This window comes from Pelophylax lessonae (genome assembly GCF_965119305.1).
Source record: "Pelophylax lessonae genome assembly, chromosome: 8".
NCBI lineage: Eukaryota > Metazoa > Chordata > Amphibia > Anura > Ranidae > Pelophylax > Pelophylax lessonae.
The window spans coordinates 89,906,523-89,921,127 of NC_138775.1; the positions used below are offsets into that span (position 1 = coordinate 89,906,523).

General features: G+C 47.2%; 1 protein-coding gene across 1 annotated transcript in view; it reads right to left on the reverse strand.

Annotated features, from left to right (window-relative positions):
* The window catches only part of MPST (mercaptopyruvate sulfurtransferase), a 34,554-nt gene extending 21,339 nt beyond the window's left edge, over positions 1 to 13,215 (reverse strand). The window contains exon 1 of the mRNA XM_082265491.1: positions 13,036 to 13,215. The gene's annotated coding sequence lies outside the window, so the exon portion shown is untranslated. The remainder of the gene's footprint in view (positions 1 to 13,035) is intronic.
* Positions 13,216 to 14,605: the final 1,390 nt, after the last annotated feature.

Here is a 14,605-nt window from a genome sequence, read left to right on the forward strand (position 1 = left end):
GTCTTCTGTAATATTCAAAATTTCGGAGATATTGAATTTTGGGTTTTCACTAGCTGTAAGCCATAATAAAACTAAAATAAAGAACTGCTTGAAATATAATCACTCTGTAACACCTCTATATAATATATGAGTTTCAATTTTTGAATTTAATTACTGAAATAAAATTAACTTTTTAATGCTATTCCAATCCTATGAGATGTACCTGTATACCTACATTTATCATTATGTGCCGTTTCATGACAATTATTGTCCATTTTGTGTACAAAGTGCAAAAACTTGCACATTCAGGCAGCGAGTACACTCAGGGATGTTCCAAGCAATAAAGTCATTTCATTGCCAACAGAGCTCAGGGTTCACCCTAGACGAGCAAAGAATAGAGGTCTGTGGGCCTTACCGGAGTCTGTGTACTGCGACATCTCAGCTATGTCAAATAAACAGAGCTTTCCAAACGGAATGCGCAAATTTGCCAAATACTCAACAGACATTGAAAAAAAAGGGGTCAGCAAAAGGTAATTGGCGCATAGCCAGCGATGGAACAATGCATTGGGTACAACAGATACATCTGTATGGAACTCCAGGGAGAGTCAACAATTTCCATTGATAAATTATAAAGCTTGCCAGGTGCTTCCTCTGAAATCTATGGAGCCAAAAACACACAATAAAGCTCCAAAATGTGTTTAATGTTAGTACAGCTACACATATAGTGCCATCAATTTATGCAGTGCTTTACACATATTGTACATTCACATCAGTCCCTGCCCTCAAGGAGCTTCCAATCTAAAGGCCCGTACACACGATAAGAAAATCTGAAGGTAAATTTCGTCCGACCTGCCGATTTTCGGGCTTGTTAGTATGGTGCTTTCGACAGCCGACTCCGACTTTTTCGGCTGACAAAATCCTGATGTGCAGGCTATAACATTTTTGTTGTCCCTAATACAACGTCCGATTTTCGTCTCATTAGTACAGATTTAGACGGAAAAAAATCTTAAGAGCAAGACTAGGCGTGCTCAGAGAGAGAGAACACATGCAAAGCAATCCAACACATGACATCACTTCTGAAGTAGAATTCTGTCGTACGGGAAAATTCGTATGAAAATAACCTCTTCACTTTCCACATCAGACTAGCATTGCCACAAAAGACGGATGAGCGGTCGGCGGAAATTCGTAGCGTGTGTACGGGGCTTTAGGTCCTCAACTCCCCAATTCATACATACACCTTTTAGGGCCATTTACCCTACCAGCATCAGGTGACTGAGTTGAAGATAGGATATCTCCATTTTTTTGATTCCTCTGAAAGTGCCTCACCACCTGTGGAATGAGACTCACCAGGAACTTGGGTCTCTTTCAGGAAGGTGCTAGCACTTACCTCCATCTGAAAAGTGATCTTCTGTGAATCACTTTTGCAGAGGGTGGTGCAGCAGCAGCTGTACAGTGTGGGAATGTGTCAAAACAGTCAAGTGCAATTGTTGTGCAGCCCCATTTACCTCAATGGGCGAGTTTGACAGGCGATGCCACTCATTAAACTCGGCAGTCCAAAGTAAAAATGCAGCAGATGTGAAGCAAGCATGACTGCAGCATGCACACAGCCCTGTGAGGCTGGAACATTACATTTCGGGTGGGTGGCTGGTAAAACCACGGCTCAGCTACCCATGTGAAGGAACCATCAAAAGTTGATAAGACCAGTCATACAAACTTCAATAAATGATCAATTTATTTTCCTATTAATCTCCCCTGATAGGTATAATCTATGGAAGACAGCCCATTTGACTGAGAGGACACACACAAAGTGGATTTTGATCGATAATTGGAATCTGTAATTTAATTAATCGAAATACAATCACATTTACGAACAAAGGATCTTAGAATAACTAATCGACGATCAATATATTTTCTGCCTTGGGCAATCGTCTTGTGTGATCGAATCCAATCTAAATTAGGACAAAATTGAGGGAGTAGTTTTTCACGTTTTTAGATACGTGATTCAATCTAAATAAATGAATCTGCAAATGATCAATCATATATTATAAAGCAGAAGCTTGTACGACCACCATTGGAATGCAGGACTAACATCACGCTACATCTCGAGTCCCACTGACCCTGCATGAGCATACCCCAGGATTAGTCCAGGGCTCGGCAAACCCCAGGTCACCATTGCGACCAGAAGTTTCAACCTGACACCTGGGCTGCCGCCCCGTATGCTCCCTTCATCCCTCCTGCTATGCATCTCAGCTCCAATTGCCCATCTGCAGGCCCGGAACCGGCATAGTGGGTGCCTCTGGGTAGAGAGGGCGGGGGAGAGCAGACATGTCCGCTCTCCTCCCCTTCAAGCTGTTGACCCGGAAGTGATGTGTGGCGTCAAATACGGGTCCCCGTTGACAGCTTCCCTGGCCATCAAGGCCCAGAAACAATGTAACGCAGTGCATTCCATTACATTAAGCGGAGCACAGGGGAGACCTGCAGGGTTTTTCATGGATGCAGGGTACGCATCACGCGTACAGGGGGAGGAGCCTGCTCGGAGTACGTCGATCCTTGGAGGTACACAGGGAGCTGTTTTGACGTTAGAAGCCCGCACTGCTCAAGCGCTTGTCAATGTAAGGGTCCATGTACACGGGACGCTGGAAATGGCCGTTTAGGAGCAGTTGGGTGTTTTTTTCAGAAGCCCCTGAACCCATCTACATTTTATCTTATCTGTCCATGTACACAGGGTCGTTTACAGTCATTTGCAGGCAGTTGCGTTCAGGGACTTTTTTTAGAACGCAATTATTTGCGTTCGAACGTGTGTTTCCCTGCGTTTCAAATGCACAAACGCGTCCGAACGCGATGACCCGCGTTTTTCCATTTTAAAGGGGAATAATTTTTTTGACCTCTAGGAACGCTTCTAAACGCAAACGCCCGCTAAACGCAGGTACAAACGAGACCGAACGGACGTTTCAAACGTCCTAAAAATTCCAGCATTCAAAAGGGACTTTTAACAACGTCCCGTGTACATGGAGCCTAAGTGTGATTTAATTTGGTAGAAGGAATAAAAGCTTTTACAAAACAGAGAGCATTAGATCTTCTCTTCCTTTTTTTGCACCGGGTTCCTGGCCTATGTGGAGCGGTACCTGGAAGCAGTGAAAGAAGGGATACCAGGCTGTTATCCATACAACTATTTCATCCCAAAGCGTGTATGACTTATGAGTCTAGTCCCAAGGTGAGCTGCTTATCTTGCACCAATCACTGGGAGCACTGGAGTGAAGCATGCAGCACTATATTTTTTGATCACAGATGAAGACCGATTGCTTTATTGGATTTATTGATCACTTATAAATTTTCACGATTGGGACTGAAATTATCACTGATTTTCACTGTCATTTGAGTTGATTTATTAGCATTGAGTTGCTTTCTGATTTAAGATATATAAGCACATTTATTTATATATGTTTTTTCACTTGGCGCAGCAATTTGGTTTATAGATTTATCACTGGTGTTTTGTGTTCAGCACTGATTGTTTGCAGCCTTGTGTGCACCATTGTATAAGTTTTCTGATTTTTAGGGTTTGCGCTGATTATTACTATTATTAGTTGCTTGGCGCCTTTCTCTCCTTCCCTTCTTTTGTTTTTTTTCCTATCTTAATGCATTCTATGCCTAATGTGTGCAGTAGCGCCCCTCACCCCCCCACACTAATACTTACCGAGCCCCATCTTGCTCCAGAGATCTCCACGAGTGCTTTCTGGGACTTTCTCTCTCTCTCCTGATTGGCTGAGACACAGCAGCAGGAGCCAGTGGCCAAATCAAACTCAGTTAGGGGAGAAGAGAGAGAGAGAGAGCGCGAGCGAGAGAGAGACGGGGCTAAGCATCAGCTCAGCTCGGGTGCCCCCACAGCAGGTACTCAACAGGAAGGAGGAGCTAGGAACTCCCGCCAGGGACCCGAGAAGTGGAGGATGCGGGCAGCCCTGTGCAAAACCACTGCACAGAGGAGGCAAGTATGACAGGTTTATTTTAATAGAGAAAAAAAAAAAAAAAAAACACGCAACAAGACTTTACAGTCACTTTAATTAAAAGGTAATCTTAGCATTGAAGTATATGTAAATCTTCTAGTCTACAGCATGGCTCAGTTCTCTGCTCAACAAAAAACAAAACTGAACACATATCCCATCCACAACACACATTCGAAGTGGATGGGAAAAATAGATTACTTACTATTTTTTGTAAGAACTTACCGTAAATTTCTTTTCTCTGAGTCCTCTGACAGTCGCCGCCCACTCATTCAGTCTGCACGTCTGGGTATTGGCCTTCTCCTCAGGAGTGAGCTAGGCAGAAGATTTTGTTAGAAATAATCACAAAACCTTTGTATAGACACACCTACAGGGGACTGTCCTTCTGGTCAATACCCCCAGCTAGCCTCATTCCCAAATCAGTTTGGTAGCAAGCAGTACAGAGATCCATGATTCCCAAAAGAGGGGTGGGGGCGGTGACTGTCAGAGAACTCAGAGAAAAGAATTTTACGGTAAGTTCTTACAAAAAATTCTATTTTCTCTTACGTCCTCTGACAGTCGCCACCCACTTATTCATTCTGCATGTCTGGGACATCCCAAAGCAGTGTAGATGTGAGGCGTGGGAAAAACGCAACCGTCAAAAGAGGCAATGCAGCACCCAGGTCAGAGAAAAGAATCTTTTCTGAACCAGAAAACTGGGCAAAAAAAAGCTCAACAGGAGCGAACCCAGGAAAAACAAACAAGAAGGAAACCCCAACAGGAGGAGACAGGAAAAAAAAAAAAACTACCCTGTCTCCCCTAAGGCACTGCCGCACTCAAAACTTTGCGGCCAAAGGAGGCATCTGCTGATGCCAATACATCAAGCTTGTAAAACTTAGTAAAGGTATGCACGGACGACCAGGTCGCCGCTTTGCACACCTGAGTCACCGACGCCTGATGATGGAAGGCCCAAGACGCACTAATCGCTATGGTAGAGAGTGCGCCGTGACAGGGAATGGTGGAACCTGATCCCTAATTGAATAGGCCTGCACAATCGTCTGTCTGATCCATTTAGAAATGGTTGCCGCAGACGCAGTAGTACCCTTCCATGGTCCCTTGGGAAGGACAAAGACAATCCGACTTCCTGAAGGATTCAGTAGACGACAGGTAGACCCTGATCGCCCGGACCACATCCAAGGAATGCAAGACAAACTCTTTAGGATGCTTAGGCTTCGCACACAGCGAAGGCAAGACAATGTCCTCATTGAGGTGGAAGTCTGAAACCACCTTCGGAAGAAAAGACTGATGAGGTTGCAAGACCACTTTATCCCTGTGGACAACCAGGTAGGGGGAGCGGCAGGACAGGGCCGCCAACTCCAATACCCTGCGAGCAGATGTGAGGCAACTTTCCGTGACAACACAGGCAGAGGAATCTCCCGGATGTTCTCAAAGGGAGGACATTGCAAAACAGGCAGAACCAAGTTCAGGTCCCAAGGGGGCAAGGGTGCCCTCCTAGGGGGAGCCAGATGACGCACCCCTTAAATAAAAAGGTGCGGATCAAGGAATTCAATGCCAAGGGGCGCTGAAACAGAATGGCCAGCGCAGACAACTGGCCCTTAATCGTGGTCAGCGCAAGACACTGGTCCACACCGGTTTGCAGGAAAGCCAACACCCTCGCCACTGAAAAGGAGCAGGGATGGAACCCCTGCAACTCCCACCAGGCGAAAAAAGCCTTCCAGGTACGATAATAAATCTTACCAGATGAGGCTTTCCTGGCCTTGAGCAAGGTAGGAATAACCACCGACGAGACCCGTCTCTCAAGACTTGGCTTTCAACAGCCACGCCGTCAAAGCCAGCGACTGTAAAGCAGGATGGAAAAATCGGCCCTTGAGACAGAAGATTAGCAGAAGCCGCCAGGGAGGTTTGACAACCATTTGCAAAATGTCCGCGTACCAAGACCGACGCGGCCCCAGAATCACCAACCTCGGTTCCGAGACCAACCTGTGGAGGAATCTGGACAACAACTGAATCGGGGGAAAGGCATAAATCAGTTGATACCTATGCCAAGGCACCACCAACGCGTCCGCCACAGGGTCGCGCGTTCGTGCCACGAACCTTTCCACCTTGTTGTTGAGACGAGACGCAAACAGATCCACATCCGGGGATCCCCACCTCGCACACAGCATCTAAAAAACACCTCCGGGTGGAGGTACCATTCCCCCTGGTCCAGGGTCTGGCGACTCCGATAGTCCGCCTGCCAGTTTTCCACACCTGGAATTTGAACTGCCGAAATCGCCGGGACCCGCATCTCTGCCGACAACAGAATCTCGTCCACTTCCTTGGCCGCCTGGGCACTCCTGGTGCCCCCTTGGTGATTGATGTGAGCCACCGCAGTTGCGTTGTCCGTCTATACATACACTGGGCAGCCCTGAAGTCGATCCGACCAATGGAGCAAACAGAGCCTGATTGCCCGTAGTTCCAAGACATTTATTGGCAGGGAGGAATACCCCCCCGACCAAGTGCCCTGGGCACACAATTTGCCCAGAACTCCACCCCAACCCGACAGGCTGGCGTCTTTGGTGGCCACTGTCCACAGCAACGGTCGGAAGGACTTGCCTTCCGTCAGAGCCAGAGACTGGAGCCACCACAGGAGATTCAATCTCACTTGGGGGCTCAAAGAAATCCTCCTTTCCAAGGACTGAGGATGTCTGTCCCACTGGACCAGAATCTCCGCTTGAAGAGATCTCTTGTGAAACTGTGGATTGCAACTGCGACCGCCGACAGTCGTGCAACTAAAGGGGCCTCATCCAAGGCCGCGTCACACAGGTACAGTACTGCCTGACCTATTTGATCCACCATCTCCAGCGCAGCCAGAGAGGCGGAGTCAGCAATTAGAGTGCGCCTAAGCTGGGGGTATTGACCAGAAGGACAGCCCCCTGTAGATGTGTCTATACAAAGGTTTTGTGATTATTTCTAACAAAATCTTCTGCCTAGCTTACTCCTGTGGAGAAGGCCAATACCCAGACATGCAAAATGAATGAGTGGGTGGCGACTGTCAAGAGGACGTAAGAGAAATCCTCCCCGCTGTGTCATATTCTGATCCCCCCTCCCCTCTAGTTAGAATGTGCTGATTAACCACTTAGTGCCGGTTCACACTATTGCGATTACAGACATCGCATATGATTCGGAGCGCACTGCTCCTAAAATCACATGCGATATCTATGCGGTGCGAGTTCAGCCATACAGTTTGTATGGCTGAATTTGCACCGCAATCGCAGTGAACACGCACAGGACCCTTTATTTGGTCCGCAGCAGAATCGGATCGCATAGTGGTTCACACCAGTGCGATCCAATTGCTGTGCAAACTGTTAGATCGCAATGCGATATGATCTGGGGGTGTCGTTAACTTTGAATTGACACCCCCAGCGTATCGCATATGGCAGTGTGAACTGCCTGTGCTGCAGATGCGGGAACATGCAGTAGATTCGCAGTGTTCCCGCATCGCACTAATGTGAACCGGGACTTAAGGACCAGGCCTATCTCTGACACTTGTTGTTTACAAGTTAAAAATCAGTATTTTTTGCTAAATTACTACATATATATATATATATATATATATATATATATATATATATATATATATATATAGGGTTCATACACATTTTTACCAATAAAATTCCATGACTTCAAGTAAATATTCATGACCTAAAGTTTCATGAAATGTCTATGTATACATGTTAAATAAGAAGAAAATCCATGTCACACCCAGCATATTTTTACTAAAATAAATGACGATCTTTGTAGTGTACAGTACCTCTGCAGTTAGGGTTTCGTTTCTGGATACAGCGCGACTCAAAATGGTCCCTGGTTTTACAGTGGATGAGATGGAGGCACCACTGCCGCAGCTGGGAGCGGGTGTCACTTCAGGCGCACGGGTGAAAAAGCTGAGAACTCTGATGTAGGGGGGACTCTGGTGACCAGAGACCACTTTCCACAGAGTGAATGCACTAAGGAAGGGGGGGGGGGGTCCAGATATAAGAAGGAACCTTTATAACAGTACCCCCTTACTTCAGTGACCCCCCCCCCCCTCAGACTGGCCGGGCAGCACTGTCACTGACCTCCTCTTAGGTGCACCATGCTCTGGTTTTATCCTGCAGTCTCCTCTCCCCAGTCCACACAAGTCTGACTTCTCCTGTGATCCCCATCCCAACAGCACTCCCACTTTTGACTCCTCTCGAGAACCCCCTCAGAGACTGCAGACATGGTACAGGAGGTGGTCAGAGGCTGCGGACATGGTACAGGAGGTGGTCAGAGGCTGCGGACATGGTACAGGAGGTGGTCAGAGGCTGCGGACATGGTACAGGAGGTGGTCAGAGGCTGCGGACATGGTACAGGAGATTTTCAGAGGCTGCGGACATGATACAGGAGGTGGTCAGAGGCTGCAGACATGATACAGGAGGTGGTCAAAGGCTGCAGACATGGTACAGGAGATGGTCAAAGGCTGCAGACATGGTACAGGAGATGGTCAGAGGCTGCAGACATGGTACAGGAGATGGTCAGAGGCTGCAGACATGGTACAGGAGATGGTCAGAGGCTGCAGACATGGTACAGGAGATGGTCAGAGGCTGCAGACATGGTACAGGAGATGGTCAGAGGCTGCGGACATGGTACAGGAGATGGTCAGAGGCTGCGGACATGGTACAGGAGATGGTCAGAGGCTGCGGACATGGTACAGGAGATGGTCAGAGACTGAGGACATGATACAAGAGTTAGTCAGGGACTGCGGACATGTTAGAAGAGAAGGTCAGAGACTGCGGACATGATAGAAGATAGAAGAGCACTGGGGGGGGGGGGGGGGGCGGAGAGCATTGGAGGAGCTGAAGGGCATGGGGGGGATAGAGAGAATTAAGGGGGGGGGTTTGGAAAGCATTGCAGGGGGGTTGGGAGGTGCAGGGGAGTGGAGAGCACTGGGGGGGGGGGGCAGGCAGGGAAAACCAGGGGGATGGAGAGCACAGGGGGAGGGGGGAACTGGAGAGCACCGTCTGGGGGGGAACAGGAAATCACTGAGGGGGGGAGCCAGGGAGCACAGGGGGGGTGGAGAGCACTGGGGGAGCCAGACTAAGCACGGAGGGGGCTAAGAGCAGGGGGGGGGGGGTAAAGAGCATAGGGGGGGGGGGGCTAAAAGAGCACTGAGGGGGCCAGCAAAGGAAGTTGTATAGGAGGGGGATGGGGCATCTGCAGCTGCATAGAGATGAATTGAACTTTCCATATAACATTCAGCGACATGAGGAATATGAAAGTTCAATTCATCTCTATGCAGCTGTCCCATCCCATCCCATCCCCCTCCTAGCCAGCACACGAGACTCCTCAGGCACTCTCACTGACCTTCCTGCTATGCCTTCTTCACACGGAGATGCAGGCGGCCTGATGGACACCGGCCTGACACCCCCTCCCCCCCCCCCCCAGTGCGGAGACGTGGGCGGCCCGGCGGACATCTGCCTGACACCCCCCAGTGCACGTGCCCCCCGCTGGTACGTCCCTGAGAGCGGAACAGTAAATGCACTATTTCTCAGCGGATCAATCCGTTGCAGAGTTCCCAGCCAGTCACGGTCTATTCATATTGAAGAGGCCAGTGATCAGGCTTCAGCTGTGCAGTGTGGCTGAAAATAGTCCACTTACTGTCCCCCGCTCCCGTGGTGAATCCGCCTCTGGGACCACTTTATGTGAAAGAGGACCACCCGCCCTGTAAGAAAATACCATAACCCCGGTATTTAACGTCAAAGTACCGACCTAAAACTGCAGTGGGCGGTCCAGAAGTGGTTAAATGCTGGTTGTGGAACAGGACCGTTCAGAACCTGTCAGGCTTCTGTTGAACTGAGCGGGCTACACCAAGACAGAAATTTGGCCAGTTCCTGCTGAATTTCCATCCATGCATGGCCAGCTTAAAGCAGTATTAACCAATTTGGCTCTGGGGCAAGTTTTTTGCACACACAAAATCTTCGTTTTTCATTATGACTTAAACCCCCTGAACATTATATATTTTATGAAAGCAGAGTCCCTGTAGAATAAAAAGAAGATAGTAGCACATTTTCATATCACATGATATTTCTGCAACTGTTTATTAAAATGCTAATTTTCAGGAAAAAAAATATAATAAAATACATTTTAGTGCAAAAACACACAATATGATACCCATTTTTTGGCAAAATATAAAAGATTAAGTCGTGTCGAGTAAATAGATACAAAACATGGCAAGTCTTAAAAAAAAAAAAAATTGTGTGCACAAAAAACGACGGTACCCAAAAATCTATATAGGTGACACTTTTACAGCTCATCGGTTTAGAGTTAACCAGGGGCGCTTGTGTTAGAATTATTGCTCTCACTCTGACGTTTGCAGTAATATGTCACAATTGTTCGACCGCGGTTTACATATGTGTGCACACCCTGGGTGTGTGTTTGCACATGTATGCGGGGCAACAGGCGTTACGTCAACTTTTCACTTTTTTTTTTTTTAAATAGATTTCATTATAATTTCACTCTGTGAAAACGATCAGTTGCTATACAGCCACCGCATCACTTTCAAACTGGGCGTGGGCTAAAGAAAACCCGCACAAGCAGATGGCTGCAGTTACAGTTCACTCTTTAGACCTATGTAGCAAGTCCCAATAGCTAAACTATTTAAACCCAAAAGCAAACATTTTATTGCAACTTACGATGTAATTGCTGCATTCAATTTCTTTTTAGGTTGTTCTTTCTTATATTTTCATCTGGTGATTCAGCCAGCAAGTCTATAGTTTTTCCCCAAGCTCTCCAGCAGAATGTATCAGTTTACATGGATGAGACAAACCACTTAACACTGGCAGGGGTGAGTAAAATGACCAGCGTTTATCATGCAAAACCCTTATGCCAAAAAGGAAAAAAAAAAAAACAAACATTTGCTGCCACTCAAAGTGTGAGCTGGAGTTCAGCTTCAATTTAATAGGCCGGCCCTACACAGTTCGAATCTCGGGCGGTTCAGCAGGAACCAGCCAAGATTCAAACTGTTATTGGGCAGGCTGAATGTACCAAGTTGATTGATCAAACCAATCCAATTGATCGAACAACCAACCAGCCTGCCAGATTTGCTTCTGAATATCGCAAGCAGCAGCTATAGCCACTAGCTATAATCAGTCTTCTCCCGGTGGGGATGTCTGCTGTGCCTCCTATTCTCATTCCACCAGAGTTGTGCCTCACTAACACAGAAGGTGTGTTACTGGCCAGATTACCAGGTGAAAACAGAGGGAAAAAAGCCTAAGGGCTCTTTCACACGGGCGTTCCTTTTTTTTTGCCCGATCAGGTCCTTTTTTTTTTTTGTAACGGACACGGATGACACTTGTGTCATCCGGTCCGTATGTCCGTTTTTCATCCCATCCGTTTGCGGATGAAAAACTGACATAATGCATGTCTATGTAAATACGGATGTCTGCGGATGACACCACTGACATCCGTTTTTTGCTTCAGTTCCGTTTTTTGAAAGGAAGAAAAAATAGGGTTCTCCTCCGTTCAAAAAAACTGAACTGAACTGAACTGACAAAAAACGGATGTCAGAGGATGATCATCCGATGACATCCGTATTTACATAGAGATACATTATGTCAGTTTTTCATCCGCAAACGGATGGGATGAAAAACAGACATACGGAACGCCCGTGTGAAAGAGCCCTTTTTGTCAGTTCAGTTCTGTTTTTTTGAACGGAGGAGAACCCTATTTTTTCTTCCTTTCAAAAAACGGAACTGAAGCAAAAACGGATGTCAGTGGTGTCATCCGCAGACATCCGTATTTACATAGACATGCATTATGTCAGTTTTTCATCCGCAAACGGATGGGATGAAAAACGGACATACGGACCGAATGACACAAGTGTCATCCGTGTCCGTTACAAAAAAAAAAAAAAAGGACCTGATCGGGCAAAAAAAAAAGGAACGCCCGTGTGAAAGAGCCCTAAGGGTCCTTTCACACTAACGATCCAATCAGATCCGCCTGTCAGTTTTTCAGGCGGACCTGATCGGATCCTCCATGAATCCCTATGGGGCAGCGGATGTCAGCGGAGACATGTCTGCTGACACCTGCTGCTATCCGATTCCGATCCGTGAAATCCGGACAGATGGAAACCCTATTTTCCGTCCGTCCAGCGGATCGTCTGAGAACGGACAGGCGGTCCGTTCTCACCCGATCTCCCCATACAGGACAGTGGGGATCTGACAGTTCTGTCTCTGCACACAGAGCGAAGATCCGCCTGCTCAGCAGGAATCAGCAGATCGATCCCCTGCTGAGCAGAAAGGACCTCATCAGAAGGTGGTTCCATTGCTCCTTCATCCAGAGTGGAGACACCCTGGTCATACGTTCTTTAATAAATGATTGCTTTCTTTGCCACTTGTTCTCTGCTGATAAATGGGTTGATTACTAATCAATTATTTCTAACGGATCTGCCACATATGAGGAAATGGATCTCAAATGATAGTGAAGATGATTGCAAGTTGAAATTGTAAAATTATTGATCACATCTTGGTTTCCACCATGCAATCATCTGATCAATCAAAATACAATCGTAGTCAGAAACAAAGTAGTTCAGCAATGATCGCTGCAAAAAAAAAAAAAAAATCAATACAATTCCATCCTGACCGATCATCTGAAGATAGGACTTTTGGAATGCTTGGGATCCGGTAATACAATTGAAGTGTGTGTGGCCACCATAAGGAAGGTGTTACTGGCTGGATCATCAGGTGAAAATAAAGGGAAGAAAAGGAATGCAGCCACCACATCTAATGATTGGTAAGCTGCAAAATGATCAATCTTTGTTTCCTGCTACTGCTTTACCAGCTGAACTCTGCAGAGGTGACCACAAAAATATGTATAAATAATCCTTCCTTCCTCCTGATCTATACATGTGCCCTCTGTATACATGTGATCTCTCCATGCTTCCCTAAAAAAAACCAGCTCTGCTGTCAGGTCGCGCTGGTATTTGTAGTCCTCCAGGGGGCGCTCATCCTACACACGGGTCAGTGCTATGCACTAGGTGGGTCTCTGTAGGTCTACTCACCGCTCAGTGTTGGAGGTGTCTGCTGCGTGTGTTGTCACCTGTCCCCGCCGATGTCCTTCACATGCCCTGGTCCTCCCAGTCTCCCTCGGGCTCTGATAATCACACCTAGCCGGATCTGATCCTCTGCACGTCCACAGCTGTCAGGCCACAAGAACCGTTCTGGAAGGTGAGGGGTGTGACCCCAGCATGGCCAATGGGAGGCCGAGAGGAGCGTCTGACTGCACACAATAGGGGGGAATCCGGACTTCACTAAAGGAGCTGGGAGAGAACACGGTGATCACCCCCTACACTCTGCAGTGGTATGGTCCGGATGACGATAGAGGAAGTAGACAAGTGTTACAAAAGCCCAAAAGCCAGTACTCCTATAGGGTGAAATCTGCCCTGGATATGTGAATGGAGAAGGGCCTTGTGGGTAATAGCAGGCCTGTGAGGGAATGCCCCGCCCCCTGCATTGCTCCTATGTAGAGTGCAGAGGGAGCTGTGTATACTCATATTATCAGCACTTTATTTATGGCCTCTTGTACTACACTGAGCTACTCATTTACTGTGCTATGCAGAATCTTCCTGGCAGAGGCTGGAAGAAGTAAAAACATGTTATGTTCTATAAAGACCTCATTTATACACACGTACAAGGGTGAAAATGAGCGTACACGTCAAAGAGGTTGTACAACTCCCAAAATTTTAAAATTAAAAAATAAAAACCTGAAAGGCAAAGGCATAATGAGCTAGTATTTATTGCATACTAGCTTATTATAAAATACCTTAAAACTAAGCCCCTGTAGCGCCGCCCGCACAACACTTACAAGGCCAACATGTTAACCCGTCTTCCTTATGGGTTCGCGTCCTCCGGCCATCTGATTGGCCAGAGCCGTGATTCACGGCACAGGAGTCTGAAGGAACGGCACGGGAAGCCATTCCTTCAGAGCACATGTGCGGATGACGTTATCGGCTGTATGCAAATTAACCACTTCTGGACCCCTTAATGGCCAGGCCCTATTTTGCGATCCGGCACTGCATGAATTTAAAGGACAATTACGCTGTTGTGCGATGCTGTACCCAAATAAAAATTTACGTCCTTATTTCACAGAAATAGAGCTTTCTTTTGGTAGTATTTGGTCACCTGTGCAATTTTTACTTTTTGTGCTATAAACAAAAAAAAGTGTCAATTTTGAACAAAAAAAAAAACAATATTTTTCACTTTTTTTGCAGGATTTCGACATTGTGACAGACAGATTGGACCCCTGACTGACGTTTTTGACACTTTTGGGGGGACCAGTGATTACCTGTGTAACTGCGGCGGGCGGTCGTTAAACGGTTAACCACTTGCCGACTGCCGCACGACTATTTACGTCGGCAGTCAGCCCCTCACAGGCAGAGCGACGTAGTACTACGTCGCTAGCCTGTGAGGGTCTAGGGAGCGAGCGCGCGCCACTGGAGGTGTGCTTCCGCGTGGTCACGGACCCCCCCGCGCGTGTGACCGGCGGACCCAATGCAGGCCGGTCACTCGCAATCGTTGGGCGGAGAGAGAGAAAGGCAGGCGGCTGATGTAAACAAGCCGCTTGTCATTCTC